Source organism: Schistocerca americana, chromosome 2 (genome assembly GCF_021461395.2).
Source record: "Schistocerca americana isolate TAMUIC-IGC-003095 chromosome 2, iqSchAmer2.1, whole genome shotgun sequence".
NCBI lineage: Eukaryota > Metazoa > Arthropoda > Insecta > Orthoptera > Acrididae > Schistocerca > Schistocerca americana.
Genome location: NC_060120.1, coordinates 848618540 through 848640173, shown reverse-complemented (window position 1 = coordinate 848640173; position 21634 = coordinate 848618540). Strand labels below are relative to the sequence as shown.

Below are 21634 nucleotides of genomic sequence, written 5' to 3'. Positions count from 1 at the left end.
TTTCTCTGCCTATGCTTAAGAAAATGTATTTTATTTGAAAATAGTGAACTATATTTCATGAAGTATGATTATCAGTTTCCTTGTTGTATTTTAGAAACATATTATTACTGGAAAGAACTTGTGGAAAAAATCAAATATTCGCTGAGTGTTTCATCATTATACATTCTATATAACTGATATGAGAATATAAAACTTTATTTACCTAATATAATATATAATGTAGGCTTTCATGACCAAGAAAAATCATTGTCAACATATGAAACAGACATTTGCTCTGATTACGGGAGACATAGTTGGAGGTCAGACAGCGACAGCTAATGTCAGTGGTAGAAATCGGCATGGATGAAGCACAACTGTATGTGTTGTTACAATTCCCAATAGGAAGTAAGAAAGCACCTTACCAGTGATTCACAGTTCATCCCGATGAAATGAGGAACTGTAGGAAAATGGGTATGAGTGAGGACACAAAAAGTATTATTAACATAAGAGTGAAGAGAGACCTGCGTGCTAGTGTCAGTAGAGGAACTAAGAGATTGTCAGGGCGAGACTCTTAATCTGTCAGACTGTGGAAAAGGCATGTGAGGTAGAATCATTCTTGGGGAGAATTGAAGGAGTTGCTGTTTTACCTCCAAAGATGTCAGGGAATAGTTTCATTTATATTGCCTTTTTACCTCTGAAGATGTCTCCCATAATCAAGGGTGAAATTTCAAGGAACACTTTCATATATCGACATGGCTTCTTAGCCCAGAAATTTTAACTGAAATTTACTCACACCTGGGATACAACAACAGGCTGCAACAAAATTCTTACTAAACAAATATACCACCAGTTAAAATCACATTTGATATTTTTGCTTCATCTTATCTTGTTGCACACTTTACTATTTGTAGAGGCAGTCATCATCAACATTTTATGTTCAAAATTTGAACTACTCTCAACGAAACTAGTGAGCTCATTCCATTCTTATTATTTTTTGTTTTGTTTTTGGTGTGATCACAGTATCCAAATGAAATTTCTTGCTTGCTAATGTGTGACCTTCCAGATGTAAGACTGAGTGTTCAAATCTGAAAACAGTTGATATCTTGCATGAACAGTTGACAAGTAATAGATGCCAGTTATCTTCAATCCTTCCTTTAGTGTTCATATGTAGAGAAATACTAAAAGATCATAGTCTTGGTTTGGGTGAGAAGGGGTGACTGAGGGGAGGGAGTAGGGAAGGATGCAGAAGGCAGAGGACACAATCACAATTAGATCATGGCTGGCATTAAAGGAGTGAAAGAGTGAACATAAATTTTCTCAGTAATAATGCACATCAGTCCTTCTCCTTAAGGCTTCTTTCATAGGAAGCTTTTTGGATGCACAGTCAAAATGTTTGAATAATTACAAAGTGCTTTGATAATTATCATCCAGGTGGAGACAGTTATGACTGATATTTGCAATTCTTTTCCTGGTGTTTTCATGTTAGTTGAATATTTTGTACAGTGTTACTGTAAAATATGAATTTTATATGTATTGTACCTGAGCAGTTGAAGTAAATCACCAGTATGGCCTTTACTGGAGATTTTTGAAGTTGCTCTGCTTTCATCATGTTTATCCCCTAAAGCTAATGTTCAGTGATGTAACAAGAAGTAATTGTCATTGTTATTAATGATCTTCTCAGGGGAATAACAACCAGTTGGCACAGCTTTGGAGGCTTGGATAGCTGTGAGAAATACATTGGTAGTTTCCGGTATTTATTTTATTGTAGTTTTCAACATCGTATCAAAGCACCATTACCAGTTTAGACTTCTTAGCAAGTCTTCATCAGATCTGTTTAACCACAATTAGTATAGCATTTTTAACCTTAGGAAAAATAATCTTTATATAATCATTAGCTGCATTTTAATGGAGAAAATAAAACATATTATTACATGATTGTACAAATATAATATTTTATTTATTTCTTGCCTTCTCAGTTGTCTATTATTGTTGTCACAATTTGTAAGGTGCTGATATTCTTCATTGCCCGAATTTTTTTAAAAATTGTATCACTTAATTGCACTGATTCACGTGATAAGAAAGTAACAAGAGAATACATTATGAAATGGGATGCTTCCAAACTCCCACTTCTATTTATGATTGTGAATAAATTAGTCAGTTTCCATCTGCAGCTCACTTCCACATTGCACACATTGTGTGTCTGTGGCGCTCCATCTCTTGCATATGTTTTTCTTGCATTTCACACATACCGTTTTTGTTTCCTTGTTTTAATGTGTGCCACATATGTATCGAATTCCAGGTTTTGCTTGGTGGTTCTTTGATCTGCTCTTCTGTGTGCCTATACTTGGTCAAGAAGGCATGAATTTTCTTGGGACACAATTGAAATAACACTTGTTGGTTCAAATGTTATCAGGCAAAGAGCAAGGTGTTTCAAAAAATTCAAGATCGTTGAATTTGAAAATAATTTTTGCATTTATACCAACGATATATAGATATCTGTAGAAAAGTGGAATTGCTGTGGGAGGAGAACATCTGATCACTCTTGATTTCTTAGTCTGTTGGTACATTACAGTTGTGCTGCGTGTTGTTAATATAAAAAAAAATTACCTATTTGTTCTTTTTAGGATCAGTCAAGGCCATACTAAAATCGTCTAGAAAACATGTGGAACATATTGTACTTCTGGTTTTATGTGCTTGGAATTCTGTAGGAATTTCCTTCTTATTTTATTTTTTCATGACTCCCAAGAAAGTTAATTGTTTGCTTAGATTTTCAGCCAGCTACTGTAGTAATTGCCAGTTGTGAGATTTCAGTTCGTTTTCTCAATTGTGAGTTGGTGTCACTAATCTTTGTGCAGTGTCATCAGGCTTGTTAGACCAGTAGGGTCCTGGTGTCTACTTGCCAATACATTTCAGAGTTCACGATATAAAATAGAGAGACAGGAATAGAGGAGTCTGTTGATGACATGCTAAGAAATCTGAACTGATAAAGGTTCTATTTGTGAGATGTGAGGCTGAAAAATAAGTAAAAGAATTTGTCACTGGCCTCTTTCCATTTGAGCTGGATGGACATTTGATGGAACTGTGGATTCAAAGACATTCTATGAGAAAAGATTGTGTTGCTCAGTTGGTAAGAGCACTAGCTGTAGGAGCAGATGTCCAGTTTAAAGTACCAGTGTCACCTACAGCTGTTTTTTGCTTTAAGTGCTCCTATAAAAACAGAAAATGTATAGGTACGTCTACTTGAAAATCTCTGTGCTTACAGAGAAGGAAATTGGTTTTATAAAAGACTTCATCGCTGATGTGTGGAATTGTTTGGCTCATAGCCTGATTCAAGACTTTGAACTTAACACAACTTTAATGGCTTGCATGGAAGTGCCTCAAGTATAACTGTGATGACTGCATATTGAACATAATGTTTGTGTTGTTGAAAATAAAACAATGAAAATCCAGAATGGAATGTAACAATACGAGAGAAGGAAAGTTGCCTCTCACCATACAGCAGAGATGCTGAGCCGCGATAAGCACAATAAAAATATTCACTCAATCATAGCTTTCGGCCATTAAGGCCTTTGTCAGCAATATATATTCAGCTGTCTGAACTACAGATCTGTGTGTGCGTGTGCGTGTGCGTGTGCGTGTGTGTCTACTGCTGACAAAGGCCTTAATGGCCGAAATCTATGATTGTGTGAATCTTTTTATTGTGCCTATCGCGGCTCAGCATCTCTGCTGTTTGGTGAGAGACAACTTTCCTTCTCTTGTATTGTTGTTGAAAATAATCAGATAGGAGGAGGAGGAGGAGGATGGGAACTTAGTGGTGGCACATAATAAAATCCTTTAGAGGACTGTGACCAGCTGATATGGTGCAGTGGTTAAGACACGAGATCCTTATTTGGAAGGGCTGTGATTGAAATCCCTGTCCAGGCATGCTGTTTTATATTTTCCTTCATTTATCTAAATTGCTTGAGGCCGTTTATAGGATGCTTCATTTCAAAGGACACAACTGATTTGTTTCCCCAATCCAAGTTTGTGCTTTGTTAATAACTAGCTCATTGCCGTTGGGACAGTAAGCATTGTTCTTCATGTAGATGGTGTGGCCATGGCTGGGTGAGCATGGAAAACTTGGAGTTCCTGATGTGGGAGTTGGTCTGTGCCACCACTTTGTTATGAAAAGTTATAATGGAACATTTGTAAAAAAAATCTCCATTTTTATCTCCAAAAAGTTGTAGAAGACTTTGCTATGCAAGCATTTTGAGAAATTGTACCGTTTTATGGATCTTGATCCAAGCCATTAGTGCGCTACAGACCAGCAAATTTGGGGCATTCCCTATTGTTGTTGCAATGCTTTATTACTCGTGCATTCCTTGTAGACACGAGTCACGATGGCTTATGGGGGCACCTGAATCAATACATCTCAAAGGTACTCAACTGGCACCAACAGCTTTCTCTCGCTGCCAATCTAACCCGGCTTCACTAGCAGTCGAACCTGAGTTAGCACGTCTTCTATCTTTGTATGTGGCAGCAGATATTACTTGTGGACATGCGGAGATATTAAATAAAACTTAGCACACCAAAGGCAATTTGATGATGTGCAATGCCAGTGCACTCTGTAAGGTCAATCGCAAACCAAAACAAGCACATATCAATCTGAGGTTGTACACTGCGTTGAGATTGATTCTGCTACTGCCATCAACCACTGCACTGAATGTCTTCCAAGAGTGTGTGATTAGTAAGCAGTCAACTATAGTATGGGAGAAGATACATCCTGAGACCTTTCAGCTCCGGAAATAGAACCAAAATAACTTTTTGAATAATAAATTGTTGGAGTGACTGAAGACAAGTGCTTGATGAAACAAGTAAATGGAGAACTCAGTGCCATTGTACTGTTAACAGCTTTTAACAGTCTGTAGTTCTCTACTTCATTAAGTGTGCGTTATATAATACATATACTTTATTCCCCCCCCCCTCCCCGCCAATGAACCATTTACCTCATCATTGGTAGGATGGCTTGCATGTCTCAATGATACAGATACCCTTGGTGTATGTGCAACCACAGCAGAGGAGGTATCTGTTGAGAGGCCAGACAAATGTGTTGTTCCTGAAGAGGGGCAGCAGTCGTTGCAGGGGCAACAGTCTGAATAATTAACTGATCTGGCCTTGTGCCATCAGTCAAAATGGCCTTGCTGTGCTGGTACTGTGAATTGTTGGAACCAAGGGGAAGCTACAGCCATAATTTTTCCTGAGGGTATTCCGCCCTGCTATATGGTAGAATGATGATGGCATCTTCTTGGGTTGAATATTCTGGAGGTAAAATAGTCTGCAGGGACCACGCAGGAGGTAAGGTGCCATGAACATCATAGTGAATACAATATCCATAGCCAAGAGACATGCATAGCCCACACTCACCACAATAGTAAAAGTTAGTATCCCATCTAGCTCCACAAATGAAGAAGAGATTGAAGATATGTATGACAAGGTAACAGAAAGTATACAGATAGTTCAGAGATGAAATTTTAATTGTGATTGAGGACTGGAATTCGATAGTAGGAAAAAGAAGAGAAGGAAAAAAGCAGGTGAATATGGATTAGGGAAAAGGAAAGCAAGAGTAAGCTGCCTTATATAATTTAACAAAGAGCATAATTTCATCATCGCTAACACTTTGTCTGAGGTTCATGAAAGAAGTTTGTAGACATGCAAGAGACCTGAGTCACTAAAAGATTTCAGATTGATTATGTAATGGGAAGACAGATTTCAAAATCAGATTTTAAACTGTAAGACATTTCCAATGGGAGATGTGGACTCTGATCACAATTTATTGGTTATGAGCTGTAGATTAAAACTGAAGGCATTGCAAAAAGGTTGGAAATTAAGATGATGTGATCTAGATAAGTTGAAAGAACCACCAGTTGTTGAGTGTCGGAGGGAGCATTGGACAACGGTTGACTAGAACAGGGGAAAGGAATACAGAAGACAAATGGGTAGCTTTGAGAGATGAAATAGTGAAGGCAGCAGAGGGTCAAATAGATAAGAAGACAAGGCATTGTAGAAATCCTTGGATAACATGAGATATTGACTTTAATTGATGAACTGTGAAAATATATATAAATGCACAAAGTGAAGTAGGAGAAAGGGAATAAAAACATCTAAAAAATGAGATTGATAGGAGGTGCAAAATGGCGAGGAGGAATGGCTAGAGGAAAGATCTAAGGATTTAGAAGCATATATCGCTATTGGAAAGATAGATTATGAATAAAGGAAAATTAAAAATGCTTTGAAGAGGCTGTAAGGATGTCAAAACGACAGATGGAAAACCAGTCTTGAATGGTGGAAGGAGTATGTAAAGGGTCTATACAAGGGAGATCAGCTTGAAGGCAATATTATAGAACTGGAAGGGGACATAGATGAAGGTGAGAGAACTGAAAGAGCTGAAGTGAAACAAGACCCCAGGAGTAGATGACATGACATTCTGCCGGAACTACTAATAGCATTGGGTGAACCATCCATAACAAAACTCTTCCATCTGGTGTTAAAGATGTATAAGACATACTTCCAAAGAAATCACATGCTGACAGGTGTGAATATTACCAAACTATCAGCTTGATAACTTGTGGTTGTGAAATATTAACACGAATTCTTTACAGAAGAATGTAGAAGCCAGCATTGAGGAAGGTAAGTTTGGATTCCGGAGAATTGTTATGAACATGCAAGTCAGTACTACCTCTACAGCTTCTCTTTGAAAATACGTTAAGGAAACGCAAACCTATGCTTATGGCATTTGTAGACTTAAAAAATAGCTTTTGACAATGTTGACTGGAGTACTCACTTTGAAATTCTGAAGGTAGCACGGGTAAGATACAGGGAGAGACTAAGTGTACAGAAACCAGACAGCAGTTTGGAGAGTCGAGGGGTGTGAAAGGGAAGCAGTGGTTGAGAAGGGAGTGGGACAGGGTTGTAGCCTATCCTGGATGTTTTTCACTCTTTACATTGAGTAGTCAGTAAAAGAAACCAAAAAGAAATATAAGAGTACAAATTGAAGTTCAAGGAAAGAAATAAAAACTTTGAGGTTTGTTATTCTGTCAGACAGCAAAGGACTTGAGAGTAGTTGGACAGAGGGGAGTTGAATGGAATGGGCAGTGTGTTGAAAAGAGGATAGAAGATGAACATCAACAAAAGCAAAACAATGATAATGGAATGTAGTTGAATTAAATCAGGTGATACTGAGGGAATTAAATTAGGAAACAAATCACTTAAAGTAGTAGATGTGTTTTGTTATTTGGGCAGCAAAATAACTGAGGATGGGCGAAGTAGAGAGAATATAAAATGTAGACTGGCAGTGGCAAAGAAGAAGGAAGAAATTTATTAACATGAAACATAGACTTAAGTGTTGGAAGTCTTTCCTAAAAGTATCTGTGTGGAGTGTAGCCATGTATGGAAGCGAAACATGGACAATAAACAGTTTAGACAACAACAGAATAGAAGCTTTTGAAGTATGGTGATACAGAAGAATGCTGAAGACGAGATGGCTAGATCACATAAATAATGAGGAGATACTGAATAGAATTGTGGAGAAAAGAAATTTGTGGCACAGCCTGACTAGAAGAAGGGCTCAGTTGATAGGACACGTTTTGAGGCATCAGTTTAGTATTGGAGGAAAGTGAGGGGGGGTAAAAATTGTAGAGGGAGACCAAGAGATGAATACAGTAAGCAGATTCAGAAGGATATAGTTTGCAGCAGTCATTCGGTGTTGAGGAGACTTGCACAAGGTAGAGTAGGATAGAAAGCTGCAACAAACCAGTCTTCAGCCTGAACTGCAACTACAACATTACTTCTCTATATTTTTCGCCATGCCCTTGAAAGGCTGTGATTTTTTTCAGTGTGTCCCATAAACTCTTGAATAACATACTCGTTTCTTTCATTTTAATGAATTGTATATTGACAATAACCATATACATCATAGAATGTATAGTATCTCTCAACATAAATATCGGACATAGTCTGTACACAGAACAAATGAATCTGAATGTAAGATTTCATTTGTTGCTCTTCTCACATCATTTACATTATGAAATTGTATATGTTCTTAGGGGTTCTGCACCTCTTCAGAGTAGATCAGCAACTCAATTAGCCTCAGAAATTATATATACATGCATCAGCAGCTACCTCTGTCATGTCCCTTCTCACATAGGTGCATTGTCCATCAGCATGATAAAGCCACAAGCAAATAAAATATTGGATTCGAACAATATTTGTGATCTAACATAAAATATCTTTTTATTCATGAGTATTGTAGGTCGTTAAGATGATGTAGGTATACTCCCCTGGGGTGGTATGTAACACTACAATAGTGTAAGAACTTTAGAGTATGGTGGTGTTTGGCAAAGTGAAAGGGGAGGGGGTGTGAAGTTTGTGGTAAGTGTGCTCACATATCTGATTCAATATATATTGTCACAATTCTGTAATAAGAGAGGCATGGAAAGAGCTCAAGGCAGTATAGTCCCATCACTTCCCGATTCATTTGATACTGTGTTCAAACAACAAACCCTCGAACATGGTGCTTTGAAAAAGGCGTTAACTTAAGTTGCAAGTTATAGTGGTTGGGGAGAGATAACATGGATCATCCAGAGCTGCAGCAATTATTGTTTAGCCGCACCAGAAATTGTCTGCTCAGAAACGTGCACAGGCATAGATCCATGTGTGTTAAGAACGTTATGGCAGTTCTGGAACATTGAATAAATATCAATTCCTTTTAGTTTTGGTGTGTGGTTTAGTAGTTACTTTTTCTCTCCAATGATGCACAGCAATACCTGTGTGGCTGTGGTGGTTATTCTGTCTTTGTGTTGACTTTGTCTCCAAGGAGGTCCATATAAAAATGCAAGCCCTAACACAAAACTGAGAGCGCAGTTGGATGCGTCTTTCTTGCACCAGCTGAAAAGACCACCAGACACCGAGCTCAGCAGAAAAAAATGAGGTGCCTAAAATAATTGCTATTTTAAGCTTCAATTTCCTGTTAGCTTACTGAAATGATCACACCTCCCTATGATATCCTTGCCACGCGGGAATGGTGTGAATATTTATTTATATGTGTAGGTCATTCAAAGAACCTACACAACTGCACCCCCTGCTGGGTGCTGGTGTGATCCATATTACTGGACATCATTGCTTGGAACTCTTGGCCTATGACCAAGTTTACCTTGTTTACTCCCAAAACGTGTCATATATATATATATATGTTGTGGTCTTCAGTCCAGAGACTGGTTTGATGCAGCTCTCCATGCTACTCTTATCCTGTGCAAGCTTCATCACCTCCCAGTACCTACTGCAACCTACATCCTTCTGAATCTGTTTAGTGTATTCATCTCTTGCTCTCCCTCTACAATTTTTATCCCCCGCACTGCCCTCCAATACAATATTCCACGTGGGAAAAATATATATAAAAAACAAAGATGCTGTAACTTACCAAATGAAAAAGTGCTGGTATGTTGATACACACAATAAAAAACACACAAATATTCAAGCTTTCGCAACCAAAGTTTGCTTCATCAGTCATTTCAATCCCGGGAGGTAAGTCTTTCCACTCCCGGGATTGGAATGACTCCTTACCCTCCCCCTTAAAACCCACATCCCTTCGTCGTTCCGTCTCCTTCCCTCTTTCCTGATGAAGCAACCTTGGATTGCGAAAGCTTGAATGTGTGTGTGTGTGTGTGTGTGTGTGTGTGTGTGTGTGTGTGTGTGTGTGTGTGTGTGTTTTATTGTGTCATATCAACATGCCAGCACTTTCTCGTTCGGTAAGTTACAGCATCTTTGTTTTTCATGTTGTTTTTACTACTACTACTTCTACTTCTACTTCTTACAAAAAGTTTTTTAAAGGTTGTTTCAACAGGCGCATTTGAATGCAGTCTGTAGTTTGATTGTTGGGCTCTAACCACTACATTGTCCAGGAGTGTGCAACCGTTTCACTTGTTTACCCAAAGTCAATAAGTGTTCATACCATTGCTACAATGTGGTGTGCTGAGGCTTGTTGATAGTGCAACCATCGATGCTGTGGCGAGGAGGTTCATCATTTATGGCCCAGGTATGTGCTCCTGTCGTAATCCACATGTTTCAGTGATTGAACCAGAATCATTCTTTAGCATCCCGAATACACTTGAATGGGTTCAAGGTACATCTGCAATACCTTGACGGCCTTGGGAGAGCCAGTCCTGACAAAACTCTACCATCTGGTGAGCAAGATGTATGAAACAGGCAAAATACCCTCAGACTTCAGGAAGAATATAATAATTCCAATCCCAAAGAAAGCAGGTGTTAACAGATGTGAAAATTACCGAACTATCAGTTTAATAAGTCACAGCTGCAAAATACTAACGCGAATTAATTACAGACGAATGGAAAAACTAGTAGAAGCCGACCTCGGGGAAGATCAGTTTGGATTCCGTAGAAATGTTGGAACACGTGAGGCAATACTGACCCTACGACTTATCTTAGAAGCTAGATTAAGAAAGGGCAAACCTACGTTTCTAGCATTTGTAGACTTAGAGAAAAATTTTGACAATGTTGATTGGAATACTCTCTTTCAAATTCTGAAGGTGGTAGGGGTAAAATACAGGGAGCGAAAGGCTATTTACAATTTGTGCAGAAACCAGATGGCAGTTATAAGAGTCGAGCCGTATGAAAGGGAAGCAGTGGTTGGGAAGAGAGTGAGACAGGGTTGTAGTCTCTCCCCGATGTTATTCAATCTGTATATTGAGCAAGCAGTGAAGGAAACAAAATGGAGAAGAAATAAAAACTTTGAGGTTCGCCGATGACATTGTAATTCTGTCAGAGACAGCAAAGGACTTGGAAGAGCAGTTGAACGGAATGGATAGTGTCTTGAAAGGAGGATATGAGATGAACATCAACAAAAGCAAAATGAGGATAATGGAATGTAGTCAAATTAAGTCGGGTGATGCTGAGGGAATTAGATTAGGAAATGAGACACTTAAAGTAGTAGATGAGTTTTGCTATTTGGGGAGCAAAATAAGTGATGATGGTCGAAGTAGAGAGGATATAAAATGTAGACTGGCAATGGGAAGGAAAGCATTTTTGAAGAAGAGATATTTGTTAACATCGAGTATCGATTTAAGTGTCAGGAAGTCATTTTTGAAAGTATTTGTATGGAGTGTAGCCATGTATGGAAGTGAAACATGGACGATAAATAGTTTGGACAAGAAGAGAATAGAAGCTTTTGAAATGTGGTGCTACAGAAGAATGCTGAAGAGTAGGTGGGTAGATCACATAACTAATGAGGAAGTATTGAATAGGATTGGGGAGAAGAGAAGTTTGTGGCACAACTTGACTAGAAGAAGGGATCGGTTAGTAGGACGTGCTCTGAGGCATCAAGGGATCACCAATTTAGTATTGGAGGGCAGAGTGGAGGGTAAAAATCATAGAGGGAGACCAAGAGATGAATACACTAAGCAGATTCAGAAGGATGTAGGTTGCGGTAGGTACTGGGAGCTGAAGCAGCTTGCACGGGATAGAGTAGCATGGAGAGCTGCATCAAACCAGTCTCAGGACTGAAGACCGCAACAACAACAACAACACCTTTATTCGTTTCCGTACCTTCTCTGTGGTAGAACGTCATGTTGATACCAAAGTCCACTGAATCCATGTTCGTTACTCCCCAGTACCGGGACAAATTTTTTTTTTATGGGAACACACACAGAATTACAGGTTTCAAACCTTCACAAAAATTTCATAGCACATTTACAGTTATTAGTTCGCATATGTAGTCCTGGAAAACCTATTCAGCTTTACGTTGCATCATGGTTTTTACATTTCATCATTGTTACAACAATCTGACATTTAAAATATGTTGACACACTGGGTTTGCATATTTCTTACTCTGTACATATATATATATTTTAATATGGCATACACATTTCTTTACATAAAATTGAACAAAAATTTGCATAAACACTGTACAGAAATTATACGTACAGTTCTTGTGATTTTATGTCACGCAACGTCTTTCATTTTTACGTTGTCATTTTTATCACATTTTTCTCCTAGGCATATCCATTTGAATGTTCATTTGTGAGGAATCTGTATTAATAGTCTCATCTTACTTTAACATTATACAGGTTCTCGTTTTATCAACTTCATTTTCCAGTATTGACAAAATATTTGCATACAACATTATTACATGATGCGCTTAAGTTTTGTGTTCATATACCACACATAACATGACTATCCATCGACAGATGTGGAGGAAGGAAAGCTTCATAACATAAAATCATGATGAGCCTACATAACAACATTTAGCTACGCTTCTGACAAGTTTACTAAGTTGTGCCTGCTGGAAATGTTATGTGCAGGAAGCAGCATTCATTTTTACTCAACCACTACAGTCCTTCATTCATCATGAGAGAACTATTGAGTACATCATTTCATGACTATCGATGCATGTCAGTCCACATACTTCTTCTTTACTATTTACTGAAACCTTCTGGCAGTGAAATATTGTGTTAAACAATGTTTCTTCATTGACTGTAAACAGCGTACTTCAGTGTTGGTGACTTGTACTCCTTTTGCTACATGATATCACCCTTGTGTATTCTGTTGTGCATGAATTTATCTCTTCGAGAATTGTACCAATGAACAAGTGTAAAACGATGTTGAGACCACTTGTGTTCGTGTGCAAATGTACTGTAATAATTCTTGCTTGGCGCTCTTCTGTCACGTGGATTTGTAATGCTTTGTCTGACCACTTTTCATTTGGTAGCACAAGATCTAAGTGCAACATTTCTATACATCTGGTGTACTGCAGATCTTTTGTGCACACATTCAAACCATCACTCTCTCACACATGTTTATATATATGATTATTTATTTTTGGTGCGGCCCTTATGCTTTGGTACCAAACACCTAACTATTGTGTTCCATATTTTACCCATGATGTGATTCTGCATCATTCACTGGAAAGACACTTAGATACTAACTTAAATGCATAGTTGCTTGCTGGCTACTAATGCATCACACTTTCAGTATTCATATATTCAATTTCTATCAACACGCAGTTCATTCTTTACCGAGTTATGAGTTGTAAGAGTGCACGTGTTTGTACTGCGGTTGTCACTTTGACTTACCTTATTGCACCTGTAAAGAAAAGTGTTGTCTTATGCGGAGCACAATCCTCTCTCTTGTAATATATTCAAGACTTTATTTATATTGCTTCATTCTTCATGTAAATATCCCCTTTCATGTAGACGGTGAATAGCCACTTGTATAAATGTAAATAAGTTGGACATAGTATCATAGTGTTTAGCTAGTTTTCTGTAGTTGTTTACTTCATCCTCTGTCTATATATATTCCTTAGCTTAGTGCCTCCTAATTTCTTAATCTTAGTTTAGTTTTGTAGCTTTGACGTTTTATTTTCTTACTAGTCAACTCGTATTGCAAGGTTTCTCAAAGTTTAGATTGCTTAACGTTTCTTTGCTAAGCTGTGATTGTCATCTGGCAGAGATCCATTGGCTTAAGCTGTGCTGTGTACATGCGTGTAGTGAAATCTTCCCTTAATTCTAAACATCAATCTTAGTAAGCATATTCAAATGGACAGTATGTCATCTCTTATATACACTTACATGCATTCCTCCAAACTGTGCTTCATCAGCGTCAAATTCTGTTTAGTGCACAAATTCATGTAAATCTTTGTGTGGTAAGAACCCTTTTTCCTCACCACTGTTTAAGCATACTAACTTATAGACTCCCGAGTGAGGAATTTTTGGTATAACAAATGGCCATGTGTACAGCAGTTGCAACTTGCGATTCAGTTTACCATACTTTGTCCGTAACTAGGGGTGATTCTTCTGTAAAAGATTCAGTAGAGCATCACTATTTAAAAGCTGCTGTGGTATAAATTTACTGAAGGAAAAACACTAAGCCAAGATATCCCTTCAGTGTTTCTTATTTTGGGGTACAGATTAGTGCCTGATAGCATTGAGCTTCTTAGGGTCTGGAAATATGCCTTGAGGTGAGGTTTGTGTCCAAGGAATTTAACCCTTTCTGTACCAAAATGTGACTTCATTAGATTGGCTGTGACTCTGTTTTCTGAAAACCTGTACAAGGCTTGAGCCAAGGGCCTCAAGTGTTCTGACCTTTTGGGGTAGCCATCAATAAATCAACATAGGCAATTACTCTACTTAACAATTGAGGTTCTAAGACTTGATCTAAAGCAGAAATAAATGGGCCTGCACTGACATTCTAGCCATAAAGGACAACACAGAACTCGTAGCTTCTGACTCCACATACAAAGGCAGTGTACTTACAGCTATCTTCATGTAGGGCAGTTTGCCAGCTAGAGGCTCAGAGATCTGTTATGCTGAGGGGCTTAACGTTAAGGAGTTTTAGAAGTTTTTCTTCCTGGTTATTCAGCAGCATCTTGACAGGCACAACAATTTTATTAATTCGTCGTGCATCAAGCACAAGGCACACACTACCACCTGATTTGCTAATGGCCAAAATGGGGCGACCGTATGGTGATCAGGGTGGTTGTATTATTTCCCAGTTTAGCATTCTATTGATCTCTTTACTCGCAGCCTCCTCCTTGACCCATGGAATGGGGCAAGACGAAAAGCAGAAGGTTTCATAAGGTTATACCTCTGTTTTGTATTTGTATCGATTGATTATACCAGGGTGTCATCCGAAAACCTAAGCATACAGTATTAAAAGGTTCTGCAGTTCTTCTTTTTGTTCTTCTGTAAGACAGGCTGACTCACTCACCTCAGCACACACGATCTCAGGGCCTATTTCCTCTTCCTGTGATTGCTCAATTCCCTGTGTGATTACAAACACAGCGGTTGGATAGAATAATTATATTTGAACATCAGAAGTGTGTTTTGGTTTGCTTTCTCTGGCGTTTGACCTGAATAGGTCTACTGAATGTTGTGGGTTGTTCACAATGAAGTGACACTTCCCCTTACCAATGTCAGTTTGTGCTTGGTACTTCCAAAAGGTGTTATTGCCGATAAGGCAGTTAACTATTAACCTTTCCACCACAAGAAAATGCATTGTAAAGAGAAGCTATCAGTTTGAACAGGAATCCCTGCCTGCAACTGTATGCCTTTAGACTTCCTCCTACAATTTTTTGTATTTTACACTTTTGGACTGGAAGTGTCTGTATGTGTCCTCATTTTTGTAATTGCTCAGACCAACCCTGTAAAATTATATTAATGGTAGCTCCAGTGTCCAGTACTATGGGTACCCTTAAACCAAGTAGTTGTGCAGTGATTGCTGCCTGTACTGTGTCTTCATTTTCATCCTCACAGATGGTAATATCTTCCTGATACAGGTCATCTTTGATATAACCACAGTTTCCGTATCTTAAGCTTTTAACTAGTTCCATGCCCCCATCCCTATTACTGGTCATTGAACAGGGGCCTATCAAGACCAGTTAGTTTTCCGAATTACCCTGAGCACTGACCACCTCACACCATGCATCTGGTTTCGCCAGTTAGTGTCTTGTGTGGCTCTCAACTCAAAATTTCATTGTCCCTGGCCACTAATCAAAACATAATTTTGATTGTACTAATTATAGTCAGGCTGCAGCAGATTTTTTGATGCCCGGTTGCGTCCTGCCCTTGTCAGTGTCTGTTCAGGTCATTGCTCCAGGTTGGCAGCACATTGTTCATCTGCTGACAGTAACCTCTCTGGCCATTAAATCATGACCGATTCAGACCTGGGTTATTTTTGTACCCTCACTTGAATTTTTGTCCCTTTCCATTACCAAATTGGTTCCTGTTGGTATTGCTGAGGGGGATATGGCTGCCAACCATGTGGGCTGTTATTGCCATTCCCACTGTGTTGTTCGTTAGTTCTTGTGGGGGTCTGCCTGCATGCCTTCACTTTGTGGTTGCGAAGGTCTCTCTTCGTAGATAAGATCAATGGAATTGAGATATTCTCTGTATTGTGCTCAGGGTTGATGATTGACAGCTGGTAGCTGGCTTTTCAAAAATTTTAGTACATCCATGTGTGGTGTCGGGTTTGTCCATTAACAGGTTTCATTTAGATATTCCTCGAAGTATGTTCTACACCCTCCTTGGTTACAGCTGAATGGCGCAGGGTTATACATTTCGCACCACGTTCTTTCTTCTATTGCGGTGGACCAGAACTTATCTAGGAATGCCTTTTCAAGCTGTCCATAGGTGTGACATTTTTCCGCCATCTCAGTGGCCTAGAGCGCAACATAACCCTGTGTATAACTTACTACAAAATGTATCTTCTGCACTTCAGGCCAACGTTCCGGAAAGCTCTTATGAACCCAACTGCCTTCATTCACAGGCAAAGTAGAAAGGCATGCATCACTGTCTTGTTGCCAGTGTGTCATTGTATTGATGTATTGGATCGTATTCTGAATACCTCTGCACATCAGGGACAGAAGTCGGCAGTGCCTGCTGTATGTTATAATTGTGATCTATTTCATTTGACAGGTTAGGGTTCAAGTGTGGCTAAATGTTCTTATTATCTATCCTGTCTGTTGACAGCTTGGGTTTGTGTGTTCCCTTTTCTTTTCAATGCTACTAACGATATTAGTCCATGATTTTTCCTTCACTGCTTTCACTCTCTTACCTGTTTCAGCTCTTAAGTTCTTTCTGTACCTTCATTGCTTCCTCAGTCACATCTACACAACCCCTGTGTTCATGGATTACCTTCTGTGCCAGCCTTGGTTTGGCTCAGTTCTATCCTTTGTTTCCTTAATGTCTTAATTTGTCATCCTTCTTGCCGCTTTCTCATGAACTGAGTATTTAAACTTGTGCTACTTAGTTTCAATGACAGGTCTTGCACTTGTTCAGGTAGACCTTTTACGTTGTTTGCAACCCATCAACAGTACCCATGATTGTATTTATATTCTGGCACAATTGTGACTGCTCCTGTTTAATTTTTGTCTGAACCTCAAATACCTCTCTTCACCTTTTCCACAAACTGTTTGTGTCCTAGGACACTTTCTGGCTTAAATTATTTTTGTCTTGTGACAAATCACTGGGCAACTGTGTTATTAGGTCTTTCCCAGATAATTCATTTGAAAGATCTGCAGGCAAATCTTTTGCCAAGTCATTGAACTGTTGTGTTATGTCGATTTTGAAAACATAGAGAATTTGCTTTTGCTGTTCAAGTAATTCCCTTTGTGTATCTGTCTTGTTTAGAAACATCATTAAATTTTTCATAAATACTTTCTTTGAGTGTGCGTTTTTGCTCTTCCTTAAGCTCGTACTTAAAATCATTAAAGCCTTATGTAAATAACTGTTGTAATATTTGCGGCATGATCGAGGTTTCTGGTGTCACAATGCATCTTGTCCAATCATGTTTACATTAGGTGTAAGTGTGGCAGGCAGAGAACAATTTAATAAGTCCGCACTGTCACACACTACATTTTCACCAAGGGAAAAAATACTCCCTGGAGAAAATTGTGAGCTTGTCTCTCCTACTGTATTTCGAATGATGATGATGATGATGATGATGATGATGATGATGATGATACTATCATCTGTGTCCATATCAATTGAAAAATATAATTGGTTGTTGTCACTGCAACCAAAATTTTCAGTTTGGATTTCATTTGTTGCCACATCCATTTTGGCAACTTCCTGTACCTGGTTATCTGCTGGTAGACTGGCAACAATGTGTTGTGTGTACTTATTTGCTGGTACTTTCACAAAATGAGAAGATAAATGAATACTTCAGAACATAAAATATTCTGTTTGTAATAATGAGGATACCACTAATGAAATCTAATCAGTGGTACCTCACTAACAAGTTTCAAAATACATTGTCAGCATAACTCAATTGTATGCCTACATTTCTCTCCCTAAAATTAATTTTCTGTCCAAATGTCAGTATATTTTATGAAAATCTGTAATTTGGTTGTTGAATTAGGGAAGTTACTGCTATCACTGATGACAGAGATGCTATGAAGTACAGTCAGGCAACCAGTGGATCTTGAATTTTCCTACCTTTATGTTGGCATTCTCACTTCTTGCTGAATTAATTCTCCAATTGATTTGTTTCATCTTTCACACATCTTGTGATTTCCATCCTTGTTGCAGTAACATTGTATCTCATTTATGAAACAGAGAAAGACAGCAATTGGTATAATAGAAAATTTACAAAATTATGTAATTTTAAATTATTACAAATGTGCTAACACTCTCCTGATGGCGATATCCTAGTGTAGGGCACCAGATATAGTGGTTGGGATGAGAAATAATGTGGATTGTCCAGAGCTGCAGTAATTATCATTTAGCCGGCACCAAAGGCTGTCTTCCAGGAACACATGCAGGCATATATATCTCTCTGTGTGTGTGTGTGTGTGTGTGTGTGTGTGTGTGTGTGTGTGTGTGTGTGTGTGTGAGTTTTAAGGATATTGTGGCAGTGTGGAACACTGAATAAATGTTAATCCCTTGTAGTTTTGGTGTGCGGCTTGGTATTTACCTGTTTTCCCCAATGATGTACAACAATGCCGATGTGGTTGTGGTGGCTACTCTCTCTTCATGTTGACTTCATTTCCGAGAAAGTCCTCGTCGCATCGGGAGAAGGAAATTAGAACATAGCCCGGTAGTAGAATGAAAACTTGCAACATCCACATATTATAACTTTTACTTAACACATAACTGAGAGAGCACAATTACATGCATCTTTCTTGCACCAGCTCAAAAGAATGTCAGATATTGAGACTGGTGAGAACAACAAATGAGGTGCCTAAAATAATTGCTATTTTAATCTTCAATTTTCTGTTGGCTTATTGGGATGATCATAGCTCCATACGATACCTTTTTCGTAGGGGACGGTGCGAATATCTATTTATATGTGTAGGTAATTTAAAGAACCTACACAAAGTACAAAGATCTCTCTGTAAATACTAAAAAGAAGGCTGGTGCTAAATCATGAGAGAAAGAGCTGAAGCTTAGTAATGCAAGTAAGATGGTTGGAAAAGCTGAGAGGTAATCATCTACATCTTACAATGTGCAATAGAAAGCAAACGATATTGTCCAAAGTTAAAATAAAAAAAAAATTGTAGTTGAAGCATTCAGTTCTGCAATGGAGATTGAGCTGTAACAGTACAAAGCATAGGACTCCACAACTGTCAGTCTCCTGCTTTATATGTTCTGGTCTCGTGCTTTACACAACAAATACTGAAAATCTGCAGAACCATTGATAATGTTGTACTAAAAGCAATCATATTCCAATGATAGAGATGTGATAAAGCCAGTTTCAGTAGATTGAGACAAAATATCGGCATTCAAAAAATTGAAAGTGGTAGAAACACTTAAAAAATGCTTCCAAAGAATACTTAAGCAGAAGAAACAAGATGTCTGTTAAGCTGTCACTGGATATGATACAATGTACATTGTGTGATCTTTTTAACTATTCTATGGTTATTTTATAAAGAAGTCCTAATTTCGAATGTTCAGCCGCTTCTGTTGATACTGTTTCAGTAACTCATCTCCACACAGCCTTTAGTGTTAAATTATTTTTGTGCCATAACACTATCTTTAATTTCTAGATACAGTATATTCGATAAGTACTGTTCTGGGGCTTCAATCTCTGGAGCCATTAAAAGAAAACACTGTGTGTCAAAAATTGTTGCACCTCTCCAATGGATAACTGCTGAAAATTTTATTGTATTATAAATAGTGTTTCAATTGAATTATTTTGCGTATTTCATGTTGAAAATAAATCAGTGGCACTGTTTAGGCAGTATAATCAATAGAATTTGTATTTTGCCTTTGATGGTGACGAATCAGTTGTTAATAATGTTTATCATCCCATATAAAGTGTCTGTCTTTCAACCTGATATATTTTACTAGCCAGAATATGCATGTGGGTCAGGCTGTAGATCACATGACCTTGTGGTTTTCCTAATTAGTATGTGGCTGGAGTTTGCATAGATCAATAGAGATGAATCCAGGACTGAGCATTAAGTCAATTGAAAGTTCTCGTTAGGAATTACTAAGAGATACACTTACGTTATAAAACTTTTATCCATTCAGGATTTGGAACACTGTGACTGTCTTGTTAAATGTTTCAGGAATTACTGCAACCAATCGCTGTTTTTTTCTTCAACTTTTATTTATTCATGGCTGGTTTCGAATCGCTTGGCAATTCATCAGATGATACAATTTAGTTTGCAGTATTGTGGGGGTCATGCATCGGTGGCAAATACAGAGACGAAAAAGTGAGCACTGTATGTGGAAAGAATATTAAGATTGTAAGATTAATTTGATGGTATTACTCACTGTTTTTATTCTTGTGGCAGGCACTGCTCTGGAAAACATAATGTGTGCTTATCAGTATCGTTAAATATCAAGCACTTTTCCACCGATGGCAACTCCCATGTACTTTACAAAATATAAACAAATCAAAGAGTGTGGCTGTTGTTGTCTCCAAAGAGTTTTGTGGAGACAGAGATTTTCTTCGCTCATTTTTCATTTTGTGTGGCATTCGCAATAAAATATATATTTATTACACTACTTTCGTTGTAAAAATTATTATGCTTTTACATTGCAAATTTTTTTAATGCTGTTTACAAAATCTACAACAAAGTGTTCAGGACAAAATTTCTGGTAGTGAAGTTATGCTTTTTCACATTACTCAATAAAAAGAATAGTATACATATGGGGATGGGAGGGCGGGGGGGAAGGAGGGAGGGAGGGGGGGGGGGGAGGGGGGGGGGGGGAGAGAGAGAGAGAGAGAGAGAGAGAGAGAGAGAGAGAGAGAGAGAGAGAGAGAGATTGATTGATTTTGTGTGTGTGTGTACACAAATTAACTTGTAACAGGGCAAACAAGTAGAAATTTTGAAATCCGATACAAAGAGCACACTGATGCACTCAGTTTAAAAAATTTAAATAAATCCACTTTTGCAGCCCATCTAGCTCAAAATAGTCATTCAATCACAGTTATAAAAACCAACCTCCACATTCTACACACCGTAGTCAAAGGAATAAAATTGACCTCTTGGAACAATTAGAAATTTTCATACATAACAATAAAACACCCCACACCATCTTAAATGAACAAACTGATTTAGCAAACAACCCATTCTTCAAAAATTATAAATAGTCCTTAAATTTGAAAAACTAGTAAATACTGTACTCGTCCACTCCCATACCCATTCCCCACCTCACTCATACCACACCTAAACACCATCCTCTCTAACTCTTTCTTTACACACACACACACACACACACACACACACACACCTCTCTCTCTCTCTCTCTCTCTCTCTCTCTCTCTCTTTCTTTTGCCCCCCTCCCATTCCCCATTCTCTCTCTCTCTCTCTCTCTCTCTCTCTCTCTCTCTCTTTTGCCCCCCTCCCATTCCCCATTCTCTCTCTCTCTCTCTCTCTCTCTCTCTCTCTCTCTCTCTCTCTCTCTCTTGCCCCCCTCCCATTCCCCATTCTCTCTCTCTCTCTCTCCCCCCATCCCTCTCTCTCCCTCTCTCCCCTCCCCTTGCGCCCCCTCTCACCCTTGCGCCCCCCTCTCTCCCTTGCGCCCCCTCTCTCTCCCCCTTGCGCCCCCTCTCTCTCCCCCTTGCGCCCCCTCTCTCTCCCCCTTGCGCCCCCTCTCTCTCCCCCTTGCGCCCCCTCTCTCTCCCCCTTGCGCCCCCTCTCTCTCCCCTTGCGCCCCCT

At 38.7% G+C, this 21634-nt stretch overlaps 1 protein-coding gene across 1 annotated transcript in view; it reads left to right on the top strand.

Moving 5' to 3' along the window:
• Positions 1 to 21634, top strand: part of LOC124595625 (ubiquinol-cytochrome-c reductase complex assembly factor 1) — a 127844-nt gene that overhangs the window by 89077 nt on the left and 17133 nt on the right. The gene's annotated exons all lie outside the window — the stretch shown is intronic.